Below are 13,522 nucleotides of genomic sequence, written 5' to 3'. Positions count from 1 at the left end.
TCGCCTTCAGGTAGACTGCAATTCTGTATAAAAGACAAAGACATCAGGGTGGAAGCCAAGTAGGTGTGTGAGAATGCTTGCCTCACATAATGCACTCAACAAGAAGGCAATATAAACAAGACACACCAGCAGGGTGGGGGAATTCCTCATGCATGGCTACTAACCAAACATGAAATGTTTATGTTGTCTGTGTGTGGGAGGGTGTGTGGATATGCACACTCGAGAAAAACAAGGGACAGGGTTGACTCTGATCCACATGTGGTGCCTCCCACTACTTCATTTAGTCTTGTGTCACAGAGTAGCTGGGAGGGCAACTGCTATCCCCTGACCAAAGATACGAATATTGAACAGGACAAGACATTAACATTTCACCAGCACCTTTCCTCTCCTTTGCTTTTTCTCACCCTCTCTCTTCTTTCTTATGACATAGTGCTGGCATTCCCCAGAGCTATAGCACACTCAGTGTACAGGGGGAAGTGCCATGAGCCAGAGGCACAGCCACATACTGATGGGAGATAGAGCAAAGAGTACTGAAGAGAGGTGTCTTGGCAATAGAAACTGTGCAGCCTTCATGTGGAAGAGCCCCAGGCAGCCTGCTTTAACCCTAGGCATTCACCTTTCTGACAGCTTTTAAACATACTCTTTCTCCTCTCTTAGAATCACTTTCACGTTACTTTTAATGATTTGGAGTCTGCTATCCTATGCATGTTTCAGTTGAAAACTGATACATTTCAGTCTTTATAAGAGTTTTCTAGTGTGGTTGTAATAGTGTGTTCTTTTTAAACATTTTTTGATATCACTATTTTTTTTCGCCTACTTTTACATGTTTACCACATGGATCTATTTAGGTGTACAAATGTATGGTTCCTTCTCATGGATTTCTTTCTCATGTGTTGAGGTATTTTTGTTTAAAAATTTGCACTACCAACTTAGAGTTGTGTGATATTGTTGTGATATTGACTTTATATTGTTAAGGTTAGGATTCATTTATATATGATGATGATGGGACGAGTGGAACTTAAACGAATATCAGAAGATTCAAATTACCACCAATGAGGGATTTGCACTTTGTCTTTAACATGATACTACGAAGTGTTGGGGATGACGTTGTTGAGAATTAGAATGTATATTCTGAACTGGAGTCTTCATTGGAGAAATGTTACAGTGGTTCAAATAACAGGTTCCAGGCAACTTTGTTGCTCTTGCTTCATTTCATTTGGTTTCTTAATAAAAGACTAGAGGTAGTTTAGGCCAGAAATAGGATGCACTCTACCCAACCCTGACCATCAGCTCTGTTTACTTTGAGCATGACATTAACACCCAGCGTACATATGTTAAGAGCCCTCTCAGAAAGTACAGTTTGTGGTCAAAGCAAGGGATTTGTTCAAATTAGGCTCTTAAAGATCATGTAACATAAGTGGAAACAAATGTGGATGCCTGTGCCATGTTATTCTTCCTATGGTCCGCCAAAGCCCTGGGCTTCAAGACAGCTCATGTCTCAGCTACAGAATAAAAGTGAGACAGAAAAAAGACAGAACTCAATTTTTTGTCTCAAGCTCTTTTTATGAGACACCTAGGAGTGTTTAGAGAAGCTTGGCTTTCAGCCCTCCATAATACACCCTCTCAAAGTGTGTAGGAGAGCCAAATTATGTCTTATGCGCAATGTCCATTGAGTTGTCTATTATACATGGTAATGAATGGTGGTCAGAGAAACAGTGTCCTGTATCAAAGAGCTGAGCTAACATGCCTTTCTCACGGAGCCAGAGAAGTGGCCCTTTGTCACGGCAGACGCCTGCTATCGACTCCCAGCATCTCACAAAATATGCCCCATTGTTGGTGAAGGCCAACTCCATTTACAACTCTGAACCAACAGCATTCCTGAAGTCAGCAACATCATCCAATCCTCATGTAACTGGATTACAATTACTTTCACTCCTTGTCATTGAGTATTCTTTTCTATAATTGTACTTTTCTTAGAATTTTTTTAGATCTCTGACATCAAGTATCTTGGTAACAGTTTGATGACTAGAAAAGAAACTACTGCTAACATGACCCTATTGTGTTGTTGTTTTTTGCTATGCTTTGGTTGTGCATTTAGTCATTTAAAGGATGGAATTTTTGGATCATCAAGAAAGGATTAAATACAGATTCAAAAAGTACATACTGTATAAGTACTGCTGTTTTAAAGCTTGGAGTTTGATTTTATGATATATTGTTAGGTCAGTTATTATATAGAAAATACTGAACAAAGAGGATAGAGATAATGTGTCAAGCCAGAAACATCTTAAAATGGCCACTGTGACAATAGAAGAACCGAAATTAGGTAGCACAGAAGTTGGGTTATATTTCAGATCACCAGTACAGTCACAACTTTTTTAAAGCCAGCATCTCGTGGACATTGGAGGAAATTGATTTTAATTTGATGATGTTCAGATGCATCTGAATTGACTTTATCTTTCCACCGTAGCTGTTGGTACTTGGTATGACATGCATTGCTGACCTTCAAGTTGGATTTTAAATCACCATGTTCAGTAATTCAGTTTCTTACTACAACTTTGGCTTTCGCTCCCCATGTCTCTTATTGTGGTAGGTAGTGCTGTCAGAATGCCAAAAATGTGATTTTGATACCTATAAACATTACTAAAAACAAATAAAGCGTAACCATCAGAAAAAGCAATAGAGTTATAGATGACAGAACCCATGAAACAAAGCAAAAGCATTTTGACAGTGTCAGTGCTGTAAAGAATGTGAAAAGAGGCCATAAAACAACAAGATAGAATTACGTTATACACATTGGTAACTTATCACAAAAATCACACTCCATTGACGTAGCATAGCATGGTATATTTATGTTAACACATTCTCTAATCGTTAACCTGTTGCTCTTTGAATTATTTAAACAAGTTGTTATGTCTGTCACCGAGGTACTTTGCCAAGTTGGACATGTTGGCTTCCTTGGTTTGTGTAGGTATGAAACATCTTTTACAGGTGGGCTTTGCAGTGTCCATGGGCTTGTCCTGACTGTTGGCTACATAAGCGTAACAATTCTAAATTTCACTTTGTGTGTCTGCTTTGTTTACAAGCTGTAGACAGTTGAGAAGAGCACTTGCAGCCATGCCTCTTTTTTACCATCAAAGCTTCCTCAGCTTACAGAGAGGAGAAGCATGAGACAAAAAAGCCGTTGTCATTCTGCCTGGAGTGAAGCAGAATGCTGCACACACACATAGTGCTGCCTGCTGCCACACAGAAGTGTAACTTTGGATATACAGGTCAATTTAAAACTGTCGCTGAAGTACTGACACTTGTAAAACAATTTATAGTACCATTTTTTAAGGCAGGGTATTGTGATACGTTTCTAGTATCGGTATACTGTGCAGCACTAGTGGCAGTACACTGGTGATGGGCCTTCTTACAATGTCCTGAACCCTATCAGAAAGCATTTTGGTGAAGTCCTCACTGGAGCAGTGTCATCCATCAGACAAAATAAAAGGTGAGAATAGGTTAAGACTCAGCACATCACTGTCTCCAAAGCACAGTAAACCCTTAGAGATCCCTAAAGGCTTCTTTCTCTGTGAAAATGATGGCAGTGAGAATGTTGCAAGGGGAAAATAGGTGGTTGAGTCTATTTTAAAAGGCCTACCACCACAAGCCCATCCACCATCCACTTACCTTTCACAGTGTTTGTAGTGTTGAAATGTTTCTCATCAGAAAGGGGCTATTTACTTGGCTCCAGTTCCTGCATGAGTGTGTGTCTGCAAGTGAGAAGGAGAAGCAAAGCTTAAGAAAGCCTTTATTTATAGGTATCTGAAAGCTGCAGGGCCCTGAGTCTCTGGGATGTATTATGACGTGCCTTTGGAAAAGCAAACCCAAACCCTTTACAGAGAGATCCAGCTATTTTTATCACTTAGTTTAGCTCTTAAATGTGCGCCACAAAAACTGTATTCTCACCACGTACTCTTTGCTTACATCTATACATTGTGTTTTTAGTATGCCTAAAACCATGCAAGTATCAAATGAAAGCATACATGTCAGGAATCTCTGCTCTTCATAGTAACTGTTAAATTGATATGAGGTTTTGTAGTGAACAACTCCTGCTTTCAGTGCTTCCTACAGTCATTAGAAATGGACAGTACTTTGCAGTGACCACACTTTAGTGCAAGAGCCAGTATTTCCTACATACATGTCTGCCAGAATATTGTCTAAATTGGATCACTACCCCTGGTCTTAACAACTCCAATGATGAAGTCAGCACCTCTCAACATCTCGCCCCTTAATGGAGTCTTCACTGTCTTTGTCCTTAACCATCCATTTCCATTAATTATTCAGGGGGAGAAAGGAAAACCGTTTGAGTGGGTAACACTGATCCAGTGTACTCAACCAATCTATGCAGTGTAAGTAATAAAATACCACGCACTCAGACAACACAATAAAAGAGATGGAGACAGAGGAGACGCTTGTTAAAAATGTAAGTAGACGGAAGCTACCCGAAGACAACAAAGGGAGGAGGAAGCAGCAGCTCTGGAGTCAAAAGACACATCAACGACATCTCAGTGTCTGGGTTAATCAGCGAAACAAGCCTGTAGCAGCTGGAATTTCACTGTATCCGCCTGGTCCACGGAGGGCGCCTGTCTAAGCAGAGACTGAATGGATGTGATACGCCCTCAGTGCAGCTGAGTGATGCTAATTGGAATTAGCACCCATTGCGCTAAAGGGACGCAAGACATTCCAGGGCCAGCCCTTCCAGACTCCACTTGCCGCACTGTCAAACTCTGCCATATGTTTTCTTCTGGTCCCCAGGGCTCTGCAAGGATGATGGTCACAGAAAAAAGCCACAAAAAAGCAGAATGACAAAGAGTGAGAATATTTTTTTCTGAAACAAAAAAATGGAGGACAAAAAGACCCATCTACTGTGTTATTGTACCGGCAGTTAGTTTGGAAAAGGACACTTTGAACTTTTGAACTTTCACTCTGAATAAGGCTAACTTAGAAAGGAAGGGTCTGGAAATCCATAATACATCCTGCAAAGTTGAATCCACTCCAGCTCTGTCACCAGACTCAGACATTCATTGACAAGAGGCTTTTGCTTTTGATAAACCCACCAAGCCAGCTGGTGTGAAGACAGGAGTTTGTAGAGATGATGATTTTTTTTTTCCTTTAGATATTAGAGGGGGGCTTTTCTGGGGTATTAGATCCATGAACTGGGAGTGCTGTATTGAATATTTTATCGACTGTCTGCTTGCCCAGTGCTGACCTGCCTGACATGCTAAGTTCCCGGCTCGCTGGAGACGCCACGTCGCTTCGCATCAGCCCAGCCACTCGTGAGGCTCCCCTGCATTTCCTGTGAATAAACTCGCACACAGTGGGGGAGGAAGAGAGGCCAGGGCACAGGGGCACTGGGGCTGAGATGAGGAGAAAACACACCCACATTCTTTCTCTGAAGAACAGCACACAACCTTGTGTACAGTATGAACTCCCTTGGTGAAAGCCTGATAAATTCTCTGAAAGTAACCAGTGAATTGAAACGACCTGAAACCTCTATTTTAATTACAGCTGCGCTGTCTTTAAAGTTTGCTGTACTAACACAGGTCGGAGGCCAGCTGTGGCGCTCTCTAATTAGATATGATGATTAATAATCCAAAAGGTCCTTATATCTAAATAACAAAATAGATAGTGTATTGATTTCCAAAATAATCCATAAAGGCCTTTTCTGATCTGGAGCACCAATTAGCAGGGACACATACCCAATAACTCCTTCCTGGCTATGTGTCCAAATGCAAAACCACCACTTAGTATCAGTTACACATGCAATCCATACTTTTTTTCTTAAAGTTTCATTACACTTAAATAACTAAGCATACTTCATTAAGGTTATAGAGAAGATTGTAGTTATGATAAAAAAAAATGTATAGTTTACTATTTATAAACAATATAACACAAATTATGGTCTCGAATGTCAAGATCCAATGGTTTGTACAGCACACCACCCATGCCAGCCATCCTCTTCACTGCTCTGTAAAAGGTTTTTCAGCAATATCATGTGGTCATACTCCTTCCACTTTTGCTTCTGAGGAAGGCATGACCACAAAAGCTTGTTCTTCATGAAAATTTAAACATAGATAATTTTAACTACTTGAATAAATTAGTTTAATATTATTATACTGCTTACTTGAAGTGATGTATATATGACATTAGAAGGTACAAAACCTACTTTTAAAAGACAGATGTATGTGTGTGTGTGTGAAGTGTTGATAATTGACTCAATTTTTTTAATCATAGTAGTTCCGAATATATTTCACTATAACTGATATTCAGAGAGCCTCATAAAAAAATCATAAGCTCATTAAACCCACATTTGAGGCCATGGCAGCCATACAATTAAGACATCATATTATGATCTGCATAAACACATGATGTTGATTATAAGTTGTTATGCCTGTCTAGTGATTACAATGTAATTACAGTTTGTTTACACTATAGATAGGAAGTATACCAGTGTATTTTCAAAGGTTACCAATCAGGAGTGCAATTTTTTACACAGCAGTTACAGGTTCAGAATGACAGAATATAGTGTGCTCAGGGAGTTGTGCTCTTAGGATGTGAGTACGCTCTTTCACCCTTCAACACCCACTATCCCCATTCCTCTGTCTCTGGCTCATTACTGGCAGTGGGGCTTCCTAATGTGTTAAAACTCAGTGGGGTGGAAACGTCAGCCAACGGACTTTGGTCCCCCAACGGTCTTTACTTATTCATGCAAGCGCTGGCCTCTCCCCAGGACAGTGTAGTGCTGACCCAGGAGGACAGCAGGGCTTATAAAAAATGACCCTGCATCAGGGTCACTCAGCGTTTTAGTCCAATGAGTTGACAAATGGCACTGTGCTCAGTACTGTTGATGGTAAAAATGTGCCACTCTCCAGCCTCATGTTGCATTTTCTTCCCTCCCCAGCCTTCTTTATGTTTATCCTTAAGGATGCCCCAATTACCACACCACTTGACATGTTAGCACAGATATTGAGCCTACAATTAAAACTGTAGAAAGCTAGTGCCTTCCATGCATCATGTGATGGATGCAATGACTGAGAGCAGCAGAGCCTAGCAGGAGTGACTGATTCTTCTTATCCAGACTGTTTATTTGTTTCTACATTAAACTCCTAATACTCTCAAATCTTTTTTTTTTTTTTTGTTTTCAGATGACACAAACCGACTTCTCTGGGTGTGAAATAGCTGCATTAATTTCCAAAATGTTATTCCTCCTGCTATGTTAGGGGAGTATGGACTTGGAAAGAAACTCAGACCTTAGCTCAGGCGAGAGGAGTATGGCTGAGATCAGGTTTAGCATAGGAAGTCCATTCATTTTAAAAACTATCACGTACAAATATGTGGGTTATGCTGAAAACAAATACAAATTTTTCTCCAAGTATATCTAAAGGCCAATGGGGCCTTTATGGGGCCTTATATGGGGCAGCATGGTGGATGAGTGGTTAGCACTTTGGCCTCACAGCAAGAAGACCCCAGGTTTGCAACCTGTCTGTGTTGCATGTTCTTCCTATGCTTGCGTGGGTTTACTCCAGTTTCCTCCCACAGTCCAAAAAACATGCATTTTAGGTTGATTGGTGACTCTCAAATTGCCCATAGGAGTGAGTGTGAGTGTGTGTGGTTGTTTGTCTTTGTGTGTCTCTATGTGGCCCTGTGATGGACTGGTGACCTGTCCAGGGTGTACCCCTGCCTTTACCCAAAGAGAGCTGGGATAGGCTCCAGCAGATCTCTGTAACCCTGGTTAAGGAATAAGCGGGTATAGAAAATGGATGGATGGAAATTTGTCCTTCACAGCACCACCATATGGCATGTTACAGATATTTTTAAATTGTTTTTGTGTTTTGGTTAATAACCCGTGAACCATGAGGTGTAGAACAAAAATTCTTTTTTGCCTATATTTCTTGGAAGATTCTGGAACTTGCAATTGGGACCTTACAATTCTGCCTGACTACCATTCTGAGTATTTTTTTTTTTTTTTTTTTTTCAAAACACTTTTTTCAATCCGTATTCTCCATATTTCATTCAGATGTCATCAAACCTGGTAACTACTGTATTTGGTGGAAACACTCATTCTGTCATATTTATTACTGTTCTCATGGGACTGCTAAAATTTCTTCAAAAATGTTTAATTTTCTAATTATTACTATGACCACAACAGGCTTTTTTCCAGCCTATATTGATGACAAGCACCCATTGAGCTTATTGGTTGGAGGAGTAGGCCCTTGAATAGTGTGATAACAACTACAGATAGTGGTCACACTAAACTTACTATAACTATTGTAGCAAGACATCTGATTGTGGATGTGGATGTTCTTTTGCTAATGAATGTGATTTTCATTTCTATTCAGAAGATTGTGCTTTTCTCTAAAAAGTTACATCTTTCTTTAAAATATCATATTGTGCAAAATCTGGCATTAAAATGGCCAAATGAATGGATGCTAGACAATATATACATTTGTTGCTTTTCTCTGACCCAAAAGATTCTTATTCCACTTTTCCATTCTACAGTTTTATATTATATGGCTCTACTTTACTTGACTTGACTTGGTTTTGGTCATTTTACATTTACAATTGAGTATCACCTCAACATGGGCAGGGTCGACATAGCACGGCGGCACACATATGCACTTCCTCATAGGACCACAGTGTTGTTTTGCGAGTAGCATTAGCCATTTGTCTCACTAAAGACTGTAAAAATGAAAAAACATTTTTGCCACTTTTTAAAAATGGCGGATTTGATTCTTGTGTTGGATGCGGTCCCATGTCACACTCATGACTCTTCCAGTGTCGTCACTCCCTGGCCAATTAGTGGCCCACAGTCTGTTGACCTTTTAGTATCAGCTCGGCTCACATGGAACCTCGGCCAAGGAGGTACTAATGGAAAACCTAAAAAACCGAGTTGAGTCAAGTAGAGCCGAGTAGCGCTAGTGGAAAAGCCCACAAGGCCCTTTAGTGTTGGCCCGTCAATCCTTCCACCTCTTCATCTCTCTACCTTATATTTTCAGTTCCATTTTGCTCTCTATCCACTAAGTCATCCCTCTTTTATGTCAGCAGTTTTCCCTCCCATGCTGTCCCTTACAGTTTTCCTCAATCTTCCTTCCCTCCTGGTTGCTCTCCTACCCATCACATAGCCATCACAGAACATTTGGAGAAACCCTCCAAACTTGTTTGTTTGCGTTGCTGTCATCCTCATTTGCCAAAAACCGTAACCACTAAGCCTTGATGAGATGTTTTACAGTTGGCCCTTCAAAGGAAAATAATGCTTAGAGATTCAAGATGGAGTTGGCTGTCAAATTTTTCCCTCACATTTGCAACCACAGAGAATATGATTTACCAGCAAGGATGTGTTCCTCTAATTGGCAGTGTGACGGTTTTGACAGTGTTGTGGTGGCTGAGCTGTCTGAGCTCAGTTGTGGGGAAGTAGGAAGAACTCAAATGCCATAAATCAAAGTTTAGAATGGTTCAACCTCACATATTACTATGCTGTTTTAAAGCAGTGCAGTAGTTTTCATCAGTTAGCTTGTTACTGGACATTTGTTTATTAAAGTAACCAATAGCTAAACTTCATTGATTGGTAGTTATACTGCCCAAACACTCAAAGTGCTTTTACATTATTTGCTCATTCATCCATACAATCTCTTACACACACCAATGGAACAGCCACCAAGCCTGGGGTTCAATGTCTTGCCCAAGGACACTTCGCCATGTGGACTAATGAAGCCAGGGATCGAACCACCAACTTTTTGGTTCATGGCTAACCTGCTCTATCTCCTGATCGACAGCCACTTCAAAACAGTTATTTTCCCAAAATAATCAAAATGTGAAGCAACATTAGGCCAATAAAAGAGTAAAACTCATTATCCAGACTAATGAAAATTTAAGTCCAGTTATGCTGGTTAATTTGTTAAATTTGTTAAAATCTTGCCCAAAACTGCAGTACTCACATCTGTGAAATGATCATAACATAATAAAACATTCACTAGGTATGTTCAAGAACCATCATATAAATAGTGGATGAGACTGACTTACACCGACTCAGTATAACCCTGCTCTAGTCCAACAACAAAGAAAGGGGGCTTAGAGATATTTTATGTGGGCATAAATAATTGAATTCACTACTTAACCTCAGCTCTTTTTCTTTGTATTATCACTATTTGACATGTACATATAGTATGTGGTGTGATTAAGGTATCTCATTTGTTATTTAAGTTATTGTATTTTTTATGCAGGTTCATCTTTTTATGAAGAGAGCAACACGGGGAAAAAGATGCATTAGATTAATAAAAGACTTGCTGTGCCTCTGGTAGTGCTATGCTTTTATGTGTAGATGCTTTGGTTAATGAATGTACACATTATGTCAAGACATATTGAAAAATTTAAAGTGGTGTATTTAGTTTAATACACCACTAAACACGTTCCTATTTTTAAAGTATTTTAAAAGTGAACGTTCATTTATTTCCATAAATACACAGACTTTTTAAGTGTTGAAGTGTAGCAGTGGCTTCTTGACATGTCTTCTGTCAAAGCTAGATTTTGTTTTCTGACCATGTTTGAGTTCAAAAGTGTTCTCTCACTCAAAGACAGGTTAGGAGCAGGCTGATATCATTTTAATATGGCTACAGCATTTTATACAATCTCTCATGGAAGACATTCATAGTGTTCAAAGAAAAAGTTCTGTCAAGAATATTAAAGGTGAGCTGAAGGTGAGCTAAGTTCAGTCCTTGGTTCATTTATCATTTCATCACAATAGGCTAATCTTTGCATGCAGTGGGTGGAAAAGTTGATAGTTGCTTATCAAACAAAAACACAAAAAACCTGGTTTCAGCTTGTCATTATGGGCATGTATAAACTGAGATGTTTTGGGCTGTTGTAATTTTCTCAGCAGTTGGGCATGGGTTGCTTCATTGTACTTTGTGATTTTTTTCATAATTTAATGACATCTGACAACAAGTATATAAATTCACCTCATAAGACATGAGACACGCTGCTGTGTCTTTCACTGCTATCCTGACAATATTTAACATCCCATAAAAACACAAAACCACTCACCTGCCTGTAATCTAGAAGCATGCTACTCCAACATCGGATGTAACAGAACTTTTTAAAGAGCAAAACTCTTTCTTATCACCCCACCTCCCATGACCATAACACACACCTCCAATCCCATTTTCATAATGTAACATCTTTAAATAACCATGCCCTCACCCAAACCCCCACTGTCAAGAATCTAGGTATGACCTAGGAATGACCCCCCGCCCAGTCTTACTCCATTGCTTATTGCTCCGGAGAGGTAATACTCAAGAAATCTGTACCTGTTTGCTAGCCTGGCCAGCCAGACTAACTTGTTTTCTATTCTATACAAAGAATTAGTCTGGAATCTCTTTGGTTAAGATCGACTTCCAGGGGGCGGGCCAATGGACGCAGAATAAACCATTCAGAGACATGAAAGATATGACACGCGCGGTAGAGTAGAGACACTAGTGAGTGAATGTTGTTTTTGTTGTAAAAAGATGAGAATACATGGTGTTATTAGTTGTGTGCATATTTTTGAACAGAGTAAAGAGCGTAAACCCGCCCCCTTGCAGACAAACAGCTGTGATTGGCCCAGCTCATTTGAGACTAGGCCCACATTCTTTTGTTAAGAAAGGAGTGGGTCTGGCTGGCCAGGCTACCTATTTGCCAGTACTTAGGTTTATAACCAACAACCGCAAAATACATGACATTCTCATCAGCCTCAGTGATAATGATGGTGGTGTTCATGGTAAACATTATACCTGTGAGACATCAGTATGTTAGCATTGTCACTGTGATCACATTAGCATGTAATTCGAAGAACCACTCTAAGTACAACCTCATTGAGCTACTAGCCTGACTATAAAGTCTTTGTATTATTTCTCCCTTAAAATACATTTTCCCACTTGAACCATTAACCACTGATTAGAGCTGTGAGCTTGTATCTGACATGGTAATAATAAATTCCCTTTCTGCTAATTGCAGCCACACTAAGTGCAGTACTTCCTCATTTTTGATCTTAACTTCCCTGTCCTTCCCATGACCACAACACATTTCTGTACACTTACACCATGGGGCAACAAACTTGGACAAACACCATTCACCACTCAAGGGGTGTCCCATCCAAACCACCACTGCACCACTACCATTGCAGCGTGTCAGAAAGCCATTAAAAGCCAGTCTCTTAAAATGGCTTCTCAGCTCACTCATGTTGCTTCTTCTCTCAGGCCATATTTAATAAATAAAGCTGCTGGCACTCTCTCTGTCTGGGCGGGAGAGCTTCTGCAAAGTGTAGGGGATAGTGAGAGAGAGTGGAAAGGATCACTATTATATCTTGCTAAAAGGCTTCAAAGGTAATTCCGCCACAGGTCAGAACTTTAAAAGTGCAACCCAGTGTGTGTCCCTGGTTGTGTATGGTGGCGCTATATGTGTGTGACAGTGGGTAAAAGCAGTTGTTTTTAAAGGCATTTTCAAAGGTTTGGAGGAATGAAGGTCATGTGATGGAGAAAGTGTTAACAGCAAACTTCTCTCCTTTCCTTGCTCATCTCTCCATCCTGTCCTTCCCCCTCTGCTACCCATGAAACTTTGATATTAGGATTGGGTTGTTTACTCATCTCGCACCTCTATGCTCATAGTATTGACAGGCTGCCAGTGGACTGCTGGGTGTGCTGAGATAGCTACTGTGTACTCCCTCCCTCACTGTCTCACTTTCTCTCTTTTTCAGTCTCCTTTTGCTTTAGCATTAGCCAACAGCATCAGAAGTGTTTTAACAGAGCTTTAATGGCCTCACCCCCAAACTTCACCTCCAGCACACAATCACTCAAACAAGCACACACACATGTACACACTGGGGGTTGGAAATAGCTTGCTGGTGGTAGAAAAAAGTGTTGAACAGAAAAAAAAAGAGAGCTTCTTGTGCTGATGGAGGATGACATGCCCTCCTTTTCTCACTCTCAGATCCCCCAGCTCCCATCTTCCTACCTTCTGCCCACTGGCTTACTGTATGTCACCAACCTCCCTGGGTATCCTTTTGTTTTATTTTGCTCCTCCTTTCATTTTGTTCTCATGGTCCATCTTGTTTTCACATTAATGTGGTGTAGGATTGTCAGGGTTACTTATTTTTCTTTCTCTGGAATCTGTTTTCACAAAGTTTCTTTATGCAGAATAAAGTGATTTTTTTAACACCAAATTTACACCAAAATGTGACATATTCCCTGGGGTCTCCTCTGCCTCTAATGCAAAGGACCTGATGCCATGTGGTTGGTACATTTGTTCATTAGTCTTATCAACTGATAGTCTTTGTCTCTGAAGATTTTTCACACTGCCATGGTCAGTATTTCAGTAGAAGCTGCAGTTCTTCTGTGAACATTTGGCCATGAGAACAGCTACAGTTTGTCATCTTTTGATGAGGTTGCATCCTGACTCATTCTTTCCTTTGCAATGTTTTGCCCTGTTGTTCACAGACTCTCCTCCCTCC

At 40.3% G+C, this 13,522-nt stretch overlaps 1 protein-coding gene across 3 annotated transcripts in view; it reads left to right on the top strand.

The window, feature by feature from the left end:
* Positions 1 to 13,522, top strand: part of bcas3 (BCAS3 microtubule associated cell migration factor) — a 316,301-nt gene that overhangs the window by 210,053 nt on the left and 92,726 nt on the right. The window lies entirely within an intron of this gene.

The sequence above is a fragment of the Mastacembelus armatus genome, chromosome 13 (genome assembly GCF_900324485.2).
Source record: "Mastacembelus armatus chromosome 13, fMasArm1.2, whole genome shotgun sequence".
NCBI lineage: Eukaryota > Metazoa > Chordata > Actinopteri > Synbranchiformes > Mastacembelidae > Mastacembelus > Mastacembelus armatus.
This window is presented reverse-complemented; position numbering and strand designations above follow the sequence as displayed.